This window comes from Cupressus sempervirens, chromosome 11 (genome assembly GCF_028749045.1).
Source record: "Cupressus sempervirens isolate cs-2001-9-10 chromosome 11, ASM2874904v1, whole genome shotgun sequence".
NCBI classification, from domain to species: domain Eukaryota; kingdom Viridiplantae; phylum Streptophyta; class Pinopsida; order Cupressales; family Cupressaceae; genus Cupressus; species Cupressus sempervirens.
Window position 1 is genome coordinate 161,954,434 of NC_143128.1, and position 11,833 is coordinate 161,966,266.

Below are 11,833 nucleotides of genomic sequence, written 5' to 3' on the forward strand. Positions count from 1 at the left end.
AGGAGTACTAGAAGTGATCTTATCTAAATTAGGAACTGAACTAAACCCAATGTGCCCAAGTCGTCTATGCCATAATTCATTAACATTTGATGTTTCAAGACTAAGGGCTTGTGGTTGAATATTGCTTAATCTATATAATGTTCCAAATCTGGACCCTATGATAATAGCACTTTTCATATTTGAGTTATTAGGACAGTATAGTACTTTGTCTTTGTTGAAGGTGACATCATATCCATCATCGGTTAGACTTGAGATAGAAATTAGGTTTCTCTTTATGCCTAGTACAAAAAAAACATCTTTAAGATTAAGTGTAGTTTCGTCTTTTAATTTTATAGAACAGGTCCCAATACCTTTTACAGGATAGGTAGAGTTGTCTCTAATTGTAACTCCTTCAATGATATAGGTTCCAAATGTATCAAGCATATCTCTGAGTCCAGAGATGTGACGAGATGCACCACTGTCTATGATCCAAACTTCTTTTTTTGAATTTACTTCACTTGAAAGTGCGGAATAGTATAGTTGATTTTCATTTTCTTTTGTTTCAGCAAGGGAGGCTAGAATTTTCTCTCTGTGGACAGTTTCTAAAGGTGTGTCCTATCTTCTCACATTTATAACACTTAACTTGAGAATGATCTTTATTTTTAAAATTCGTTTTATTATTATTGAATTTTCTCTTTATTCGAGACAGTGTGAAGAGCTTGATTTTCTCCCGCTTGATTTGAAGTGATCCCTCTGGAGATTAACCTTGATTCTTCTGCTATGCATTCATTTTTTAACTGATCAAAAGTAGGAATTAAAGGTTTGCTTACCACTTGTATGAAGGTATCCCAAGACATTGGAAGCCCTCTCAGAGCTATTAATGAAAGTTCTTGATCTTCTATTTTGTTTGCAATGGAAGATAATTGTTTCTTCATTTCAGAAATTTTCTCAAAGTAAGAGTGAATAGAATCTCCTTTTTCCATTTTAATATTCAGTAATTGAGATTTTAAGGTGATTAGTCTACTTGAGTTATTTATCTCAAATGTATTTTTTATGATCTTGAATACTTCATATGCGCTTTTAATATCTGATATATAGAAGGAAGGATGAGATCTTTAACTGAATCAACAATGATTTTCCTTGCTTTATTATTAAGTCTTTTCCAGGTGAGTTTTTTGGTTTCTATTGGGAATATTCAAGATATGACAAGTTACTAAGAGGGGAGGGGTGAATCAGTAACTTTAAAACTTGAATATTTACAAGCGGGAATATTTACAATTGAAGAACTAACAGAAATTGGTGCAGCTAGAGCTATGGTAGACAAAATTGAAGAATGAACTGGCAGACTTACTATACATGGTGCAGAGGAAGTTGATACAATTGTGGAACTGATAGTTGTGGACATTGCTGTGATGGATTGCTTAGGTGCTGATGAAGAGGACTGCAGCTCGGTAGATATTGTGAAGCACGGTAGACACTGGTAAGCTCAGTAGACACTGCTAGTCTTCATATTATCTATATTCACTCAGTAGCTTCAGGAATGCTCAGTGTAAATTGCTTAATTGCTAAGCTTACAACGTAACCACTAAATGCTCGGTATAAATTGTAGACTGAGTGATGAGCTCGGTAAGCATTCAAAATCGAATAACTGTTGTCACTAATGACAAATACAACATAATGCCAACAATTTCATCTTGAGGTATTGGGATATCTTTGTCAATGTAGTCTTCTAGTTCCAGTTCTTCCAAAACGATAATGATACGAGTTCTCCAAGAGAAATAATTTGATGCACCTTCAAGTCTATCTTCCACTTTGACGTTATTTGTCATTATTTCTTCCTTCAATCGAAATTTGAGATTTCTCTACCAATTAGGCTCTAATACCATGTAAAATTTTAATATGTTGAGGTCTTCTTATTGGTGTAAATCTCAATTTCAATGTATATTGATAATGCAGGATTTGAATTACAGTGGTACTGTTTATATTCTAGTTGATTGTAGAATGAGGTAATGTATTCGAAGGAAGAAAACTAAAATATAACTGAAACTGATATATATAATAGTTTGCGATGAGAGAGTATGATTACCATTGTTATTGATCTACTTTCCGTTGCAGAATATCGTGCGCGCGCGCGTGTGTGTGTGTGCGTGTGTGCGTGTGTGCGCACAATCAGAGAGTCTGATTGCCATTGTTATTGATCTACTTTCCATCGCAAACTACCTCGTGTGTGTGTGTGCGTGCGCGTACGCGTGCGCGCGCGTGTGTGTGCGCGCGCGATGAGAGAGTATGATTGCCATTGTTATTGATCTACTTTCCATCACAGACTACCTCGTGTGCGCGTGCGCGCGCGCGCGTGTGTGTAATAGTCTACGATGAGAGAGTATGATTGCCATTGTTATTGATCTACTTTCCATCGCAGACTATGATGAGGAAGTGAACTGTCATAGTGGACAGTCAAGATGATCAGTCATACAAAAGACAAACAGCCAAGTCACGATGGTTGTAAACAATAGCAAATGCCGATAACAAAACCATTAGTTACGTAAGCCAATTATCATCTACCTGTCTTACATGAATACAATGAGTAGCCGGCAGTAAGAGTTTAACAAACTATTCAATGTAATATTACATTATTAGATTATATATATATATATATATGAATCTATTATGTAATATAAAGCTTGAATATAGATCTATAGACAAAAATATAGATACAATTTCACATAAGCTAACATTCTTAACAACCACCACCTCCACAAACATCATGATGGCTTCACTAAAAACACGCCTCTGAACTAAAAGTTAGAAACCATGCATGGAATGATCAAGACACATGAAAGTCCTTTCGGTAAGGATGCAGATAACACATAATCGAAGAGCACAAAACTTCTCCTGAGAAAGGAAAACCGTTTTCTCAAGCACTCGTAAAATGACCACAAGTAATGTTGTGCAGTGTAGCATTTATGCAATGCTCGAGGCCACCAACAAAAACGTGAGCATATTTATATTTCAACAGGGACGCAATACCCAAATGCAATCTTTAGCAAAGAGAAAAGAGGGCCTAGCTCAAAGATATGGCATGTTGTCATGTAAAGGACATGTGCAACTATGAAGACTTTGACAAAGCAGGAGGAAAACCTTCCTTTGGATACACGCCAAACATATAGCAAATGTTGTTCCACACACAACTCTCCACAAAAGAGAGAATGAAGTCTCACCAAAATCAACTCTCCAGTTAGGTGAATTTTGATTCACAAGTCGCACCTTCAGAGCTTCATAATAAATAGTGTCTATTTTACATTTTTAAGATCTTATGATATCCCATGCAATGACTATTTGTTTACGAAGTTAACCCTCACAACTTGTGATCCCTCTCCGATAGAAACTCTTTGAACTACTTTTATTGAACCGTGTAGAAGCTCATTTTCCCTTGTAACATTGAAACCTAATCTAGTACGTGAGAAAGAGCTACCAACCTCCAATTTTAATCAATCTCAGTGTTGCTATGTGGCACATGAAAGCTCCAAGTGGTTTGATCAACTTGAGTAGAAATTTATTGCCTATCCTCATGGAATATAATTCTACACGATCAATCGATCACTAGAAGCAATTCCCTTAGGACCTGTTTGATTGTTGAAATACCACAAGAATATGTATTGAAAATTAGAATATGTTTTTAATTCTTTGTTTGGTTGGCAGAATTGGAATGGAGAATAGGATTACATATTCCCATTATAGCCCAAAATGAGTTTTTATCTAATCCCAAAAATACTTGTAATTAGAATGGAGAATAGGATTACAATTGAACTCTCACTTATGGAAGGTGCACTAATTTACACTGCTCTGCTACTCTGTGTTACCAAGAGCAATTTCATATTGTCTGCCATTTCTTTGCCTTATTATCTCCGCCATTTCTCTGTCTGCCATTTATTGTCAGTTGTAGGATTATTTGTGCAACGGTGAATCTCGTGGGAGTTATACAGCATTCTGAGATAGCATCCAGAGAAAGGAATGTCACAATGTTGTATTCTTGCATTTTTCCCAAATATATAGATTGTCTTTTCACAAGGTTGCTTAATCTTTCCATAACGCATTTCATCCTATATTTTAATGATGTCTTCTCAGTTTTGTGAGGTTTTAAATGGAACCACAGTGTCAGATATGAAGATATTTTCTGTTCAAGAGGCAATGCAGTCACACTCGTAGTCCGCTTGACTTTGGCTGAGCCCAACTTCTGGTGCCGGAAACCATAAATCTGTAGTATTTGGTTCTCTACAAAATTGAAAGCCCTCTCCAGACTCTTCAAACAGCGTTCAAGAGAGTAATCTGCATAGCTACCACAAGATTTATAGGTTGCAATCTTCCCACATATTCTCAAACAAATTCCAGGTGAACCAAACGAAACTGGAATACATATTTCCATTCTCATTCCCCATTCCTATACAACATTCTCATTTTCAATTCTAATATTCAATTCCTATGCCTGCAACCAAACAGGCCCTTAGTAGATTGAATTGGACACTGAATCATCATCGACAAAAAAAACCCAAAAAAAATGAGCAGTGAGCATGTCAAATTGCATCTCTCATATACAATTTCCTACAATGAACATGGACTGCAGGCCTGCTTTTACAGTGACGGCAATTTAAAGGCTGCGACAAGACAAAACAAAACCAAGTCCACAGCCTTGTCCGGAATAAGAATTCCTTGTCAAACTACATGAATACCCAAAAGGTACAGCACTGAAAAACCTTCTGAAATCCGTGATAAGGTGCATGATTCTCTTCCTATTTCCTTTTTTGCAGTTCGAATTTTGAAAACCCAAAAAGATGCTTGTTCCTAAAGTAGGGGTTTCTCAATGGCTGGAGCAAAAAAAAAACACACTAAAGCATGGAGAAGAGCAAGGAATGGCATCTCATGTACTATATTTTCACTATACCGGCGCCCTTGCGTATTGAAACGCCAGAAGCATATCTGCCTAAGGTAGCATCTGCCTCGGGTAGCTGCTCTGGGACCTTATCATCACCTTAAGCTTGATCTCAGCTTACCGTCCAAGTTGAGGAAATAACAAATGGAAGCTTTGACGATTTAGTTAAAGAGATCATTAGTATGGGGCAGGAAATAAGGAACAGCTACAATAATCATATTGAGTGCGGAAATGAGGCATTAGGGTGGATGATGGCTAGAGATGCTGTGCTCCATGTAGGAGCCCACGACTTCAACAGCCAAACCTTTATTTTCAAAGCATGGATGAGGTTTTCCACCCACAGAGAAAGAGCCTGCTGCTCTTCCCACTTCAGGCTGATATTTTTAAGCTTGAGAACCAAGTCCCACTTCATTTTGGAAAAGGTTCTGGAATGGGAGACTGGCTCAGAAACTTAAGCATTGGACAAACTCAAATCGACAATTTCATATGCCTGTCAGATATTATCCCCTTTCATACATGTTGGAGACTCATATTGTTCCATAACACTGGCACACATCAATAGTTCCCTTGGTGAAAGGCATGTACTGGAATGCCTTTACAATTTTGTTGTTTCAAAGAAGAATGTTTGTCAGGTTACTATCTCTGTTAAAGGTAACCAGAATAGAGCCACAGTGGGGTTGAAAATTTTTCACTTTCTTCGCCAGATAATATCAAGATTTAGAGAGCTTTTGTCCCCAAAATCATTTATCAATGTCAGACAAAACTCTGCCTTCGGCAACACAATTACACACGAGAAATAAGGTTTGACAGATACAGCTCTAGAAAGCTCTACAATGTTCCTTCCCTGTATAGAAATGAATTATAGAACAGATATATTTTTGACAAATACGGTGGCAGTGGAAGCCTTCATGACGTGTAAAAGCAGCGTGTTTACTTGCTATGCAGATCTGATGGACAAGCTCATAGACACTCCCTCTGATGTTGCAGTGCTGAAAAGGTATGGAATCATCAGTCACAACTTGGGAAGTGATAAAGAAATAAGCAATCTATGGAATGGCATTCAGATCAATATGGAGGAGTGTGTATGAGCCTATAGACCAAACTATCAAGGATGTCGATGCTTATTACAGAAGTAGATATGGATTTTTACTAGGTGAATTTCTCCAGGAACATTTCTCAAAGCCATGGCGAGCTGCATCAATGCCGTGAGCATGCACTTCGCTTTTTCTGACTTTAATTTTATCAACTGCCCAAACACCGTAAACCCTTTTAGATAATTTCTTCATATGGCCTTATCTGTGTCCCAAACACTTTGTCAATTCAAAGAACGCTTTGGGGTGAAGCCATCCTAGTGAAGTGTTTGAAATTTTGAATCAGCCCTGTGTTGTACTACTATTGCTAATTTTGGTGACATGCCTTGTAGGCAAGGCCATTCTCTATATCATGTTTATTGCCTGTGCCATGTCTTAATTTACAAGATATATACTATAGTGACTTTCCTATGCCAAGTGTTTTGTAGTCAGATTTCATGTCTGGTTTACAGATACTTAAAGGAATGTGTGTCTGTACTATGTAGTATATCAAATCAAGTTGTGTAGACACACTTGTACATGTGTCCAGAACCCTTACTCCAGATGGACTCCCATGTTATTGCAGGTCACAAATATTAGTCCACAGATTTTATCAAGTGGTGACTCTCGTCCAAGAACCGTTGACGACCTTTCTGATGCATTGTTTTCTATGATGCATTTTGAATTCATAATTTACACAAGCATGTCTCTACTTATGTGTTTGAAATACTGGACAACTAGAACATTAGGAACAGAGGCAAAATCAATCAATAGGATTCTTAAGGAATTTACAAATCATGCGATTCCCATGTATCATGTTATTTGCTTTGAACATTTTGTTTGCAAATTCTCAGCAACAACTGTCTGGACATCTGGCAGAGGGTCCCTACTATTCTATAGGTTCGCATGTTACGTATAGAATGAGATGCCAGATCTGCCAGTGCATCTTACTGGGTCATATGACTGCCTACAATTCTATAGGGGTGACCCATTCAGGGAATGCCTCGGTTGGGTGGGCTCTCTGCATTGTTGAAAGGGTGGGTGGATATAGATGGCATGGATCAACTTATTGTAGGCATAACAGGCGCCGGTACTCATGGTATGCAACATTCAGTGCTGAGATTTACATAATAAAAGACTGGAGTGATTCATGTTGAAGGATATGTTGTTTACTGCAAGATCAAGATTGAACAGTGGCAACCAGTTTTTTATGTTTACAAAAACAGGTATATTACATTTGGTATAGCCTACAAAAACTTGTTCAGTTGTCTAATTCCAGACACCAAAACAATTTATTTCCATAATTCAGCAACTTGAGCAACATCGAAGCTAATGAAGACCCTGCTAAAATAATATTACAACCACTGCTATTTTTAGAAACAAAAGTGAAAGATGAAATGGGACAGGGGTTGCAACCTCTCTTTGTAATGGAGCATAGTCACACTCTTTTTGTCTGCCCAGATGAAGATATCTTGGGCTTATTTTGGTCTGCCAGGTGTCCCAAAAGTTCTGCCACTGGTATTAAAATGTTGGCATCACACAACCTTCATCTATTACAACAACAATTATCTCTAAGCGATTACCAACTAAACAAATTAACAAATCAAAACTGTGATCACCTTGGAAACTGGAGAAACGAATAGCTTACATTCTATTTTATTCTGTAAATCAGTTGAAATCTACAACCAACCATCTATTACCTACCCTTCAGTGAGACAATTGCAACACCTGACTTCGATTTTATGAATTACTTGAACTCCCACAATCAACTTTAAATCAGATTTCATTAAGCGAGAGAATTGCAGACCAGTTATAGATTATTTGGTTGTGGATATCCAATCGAAAACAATTATACACAATCTAAACCAGAAGCAGCAACTAGAATTAAATAATTGCAGAACAGTTGTAGATTATTTGGTTGTGGATATCCAATCGAAAACAATTATACACAATCTAAACCAGAAGCAGCAACTAGAATTAAAATTAATGGATTGTAGAAATCTATTGAATAATCTAGTTCTGTGGGATATCTAACAATATTAGGTCATCACAAAAAACCGAGGATCCACCTAGCTTGCAAGCACCTCAGTGCTATTGCTGTTGGAGAGACTGAAGATGGTAACGCATCAACTCAGGGCCTTCAGAATCAACAAATGTTGGCATTTGCAAAACTTTTAGTGTGTGTAACCCTCTTAAGCTTTCCTCGTCTCCCAATTAACATCAATGCAGGATTGCCAAATCCAACAAAGTTCGATGAAGGTCCTTTTTTAAGTCACTTTTATGCTATTGGAATTTTACTAGTCTTGAGTAAGGGTCTATCTTAAAAAACATTTTCCAGGACAATTTGCAATGTTGTCTTGATTTTCCAGCAAAGTTTTCTCACCAACCAACTTTGAGATACGTAAACGAAAGAACCATAAATTCAGAAAAACTGTTATAAATTGTCTCACTCCTACAAATTACACATGGAAGATGAGACTAATTAGTCTTGCTTTTTCAGTTTTAGAAACTGATAATTCTTGCACTTAAGCATTTAACCCTGACTTATAATGTGTTCTCTAGCTAGTGAGCCAAATTTGTAAAACGGTCTATTCTTAGTCCAGTCACCTTAAAAGTCTGGTTGCATACAAAAGAAACTAGTCACATTTTATGCTTAAAATGTCAAAAAAGAAGTATGCACAGAAGTTGCATCAATGTTGCTTAAGTTGGTCCAGGTGCTAAAGTAAGGACCTGGTAAATCTTTTTTTAAATGGAAGCTTTAAAATGAAATAAAAATTACTGTAAAATCTTTGATAAAGATACTAATCAAGGACCAATTGCGAAGTGAGGCATTCAGCTTTCCATTAATCATCAGGAAATGCAACATTTAAATGAAGGTCTTATAAAAGCTTCATAAAATTCAAAAAGTGTAAGAAACAGACAAAATTAATGAGTTGAAATTGCAGTATTCAGGTTTCCGAGTCTATAGGCATTACTGACAAGGAAGGCCCAACCATAAATACCCCAGAGCATGAATGTAAGTCCAAAATCACAAAACCTGGATTAAACACACTGACAAGGAAGGCCCAACCATAAATACCCCAGAGCATGAATGTAAGTCCAAAATCACAAAACCTGGATTAAACACAGCAGTCCACGATTTATAATATTTTATCTGCTTGTTTGTGCTGCCAAAGCATTTCACAAACTCCACCTTTTGCCTGGTCATCATTTATAAAACCAAGACAGGGTTTGTAGCAAGAACCCTTGGCCGTTTGTGGATGTAGTTAGAAGCCTATGTCTGAGATAAACATACAGCAATATGGGAGCTCTACTTTGAAATCCAACCACCACAATTTTCTATCATTTTTATCTTGCAGGTAATTTTTTGAGTGGTATATTGTGAATGACCTGGCTTAGCATCAAGCATCTTCGTTAGCATAGTGCTTTCCATGCTTTGGAGTGGTTCTGTTAGATTGATGGATGATTATAGTTGACTTGACTACTTTTGTTTATATTTTAATTTTAATATTGGTATTAGGACAAGTAGGGTTGACAAATAGGTTACTTAGAATGAATTTAAAACCTAGATTCACACTTCTGCTGCATATAGTGAAAACAGTTAGCACGTTACCGTAACAACTTTCTGTTTTATGTTTTATTAATGAATATACCATGCTTTTGGCCTTTTTCTGATGGAAACAAAGCTACCATGGCAATGGCGCATGTCAATATACATTACACTCCCCCCGCTGACATCCTTGGATCACAATCTCCGGACAATTCTTACATATAAATACTGATACATATTATGAATTCTTCTTGAAATCTATACAATTTAGAACATTAAAATTTTGATTTGGAAATTAGATGGCTGCTGTCATCATATCATAGATATAGAGGAGTTTTCATAAAGCAGTGCAATACTCAGCTAGTTTCAAAATCCGAAGTCAATGAAAACTCCTCTGTCCATAAATTTAAATTCTAAAAACAACTAAAAACCAAGAAGTTGCATACCTCCAGGAATATGATATAAAACTTTGAAAAAAGGAACTTCATATACAGCATCCCGGTATTATTAGCATCCATGATCAATGACATATTATACAGTGAAAAAAAGACATAGAATACGAATCCATATAAATGATCAGTTCAGGTACTGATATTTATGCTATAAAATGACAGCAGTTAAGTATAAAAATTTGTGAATTGTAAAGAAAAAACTATAAAAAATGAGTGTTACATAAGATGATCAATTTTGTAGGTTAAAGATTTCATGCATGACAAGATTTCACAGGCCATAGAACAACAGATTAGGACAAAAAATTGATCACCATTACAACTCTGCACCTCAATATTTGATACGCTCGAAAGACAATAGATGATAAAGGTCAGGGTTGTTTTTTAAAGGAATGAAGTTACAGACAGGTATTTCTACATTGGGAAAAGCTAAAATGATGTATACTCTAGGCTTGTATTTTGCCATCTTAATTAGTTTTGACATAAAACCTATTTTGCGATGAAATTTTCAATACACTCAAAACCTTTGTAATAATTAAGAAAAATAGCATTCTTCTTTTGTCTGTCGCTGGACCTCTGGTACCAATTCATTTTTCTTGCATTTTCCCAAAACGTAAAGCTACATGGATAAGTTTCCTTGGAAAGCTACATGGATAGGTTCCCTTTGATTAGTTTTAAACCGTCCATGCTTTCAGCACACCACATATCCATTAAATGAGATCCGTTTGGATCTGGACCACAATCTTACAGCACCATTTTATCGTTGCATCAAACTCCTTGCATATCCAACTCTACTCTAAGCATGGCAACCGTTGTAAATATCTAAGTGTACGTACAGTGAGGTCGCAAACATGCTTGTCGGGCTATCTGACTACATGTACAATCAGTTTTTAAAATGTTTATTTACATAAAAAGATCAGACATGATAATAATGAAGAAAATCATACTTAAATTTCGTTCACTACAAAATCTGACCTGAACATAAAATCTAAATAGAGTTTTCTAACATTCATAAAAGAAGACGGAGTAATAGATAATTTTTGCTCAGTTCCAATGACTGGCACCATAAAAATGACGAAAACATCATTAGTCAGTTGGCGGAAAACAGTTTAAATGTTTCATCATTCATACACTCAAAAATACACGACATTGGAAGTGTCACAAATTATTTATCCTCTCATTTATTATAAAATATATTATAAACAAGTAAAAGATATAAAAGAAAACGTAAATAGAAAATAAAAAACTGAAGACTCCTTCATATACTCAACATAAAACCATAATCAGAAAGTAGCACTTTAAAAACACCAAACCTGACATACTCGCAGCCCAAAAACCAGAAATACAATAATGAAAAAAAGCTTAGAAAAGCCAATAACAGCATTTCCATGTTTAAAATGACAGAATACAAATGAAACCTGTAGATAAAGCAAACCAGAAAAGACATGGACAGAAATGAAAATTTACGCATATTTTCAGATCATCCGTGGATTCTTATGCAATGAAACGGCAGCATTGAAATTCGGCATCTAATATCATTTTAGTCTCGATAAATAATAAATCGCTTGTATGTTAAATAAAGTGAGACTACTATAAATGTGAGGTGTACTGCAAATGTCGAGATTTAACAGGCAACAAGAGATTGAAAGTCTCAGGCTACAAAGCGAAAATCCCACTTTACTATTCGCATTGTAGATTAGGCACCAGACAATATGGACGATAATCCGGGCCTCAGTACCATGCGATCAATGAAAATGCAGCGAATATCGGCAATCCAAAGGGCTTATGAATTAGGGTTTAAGGGTTCAGAAGTATTTACTGATTATCCGCCGAAGCCCTAAACCTCTTATAGGTCGGC

The 11,833-nt window shown here is 36.3% G+C and overlaps 1 pseudogene; it reads left to right on the top strand.

The window, feature by feature from the left end:
* Positions 1–4,808: 4,808 nt before the first annotated feature.
* LOC149528692 (putative UPF0481 protein At3g02645) lies at positions 4,809–6,115 on the top strand (annotated as a pseudogene).
* Positions 6,116–11,833: the final 5,718 nt, after the last annotated feature.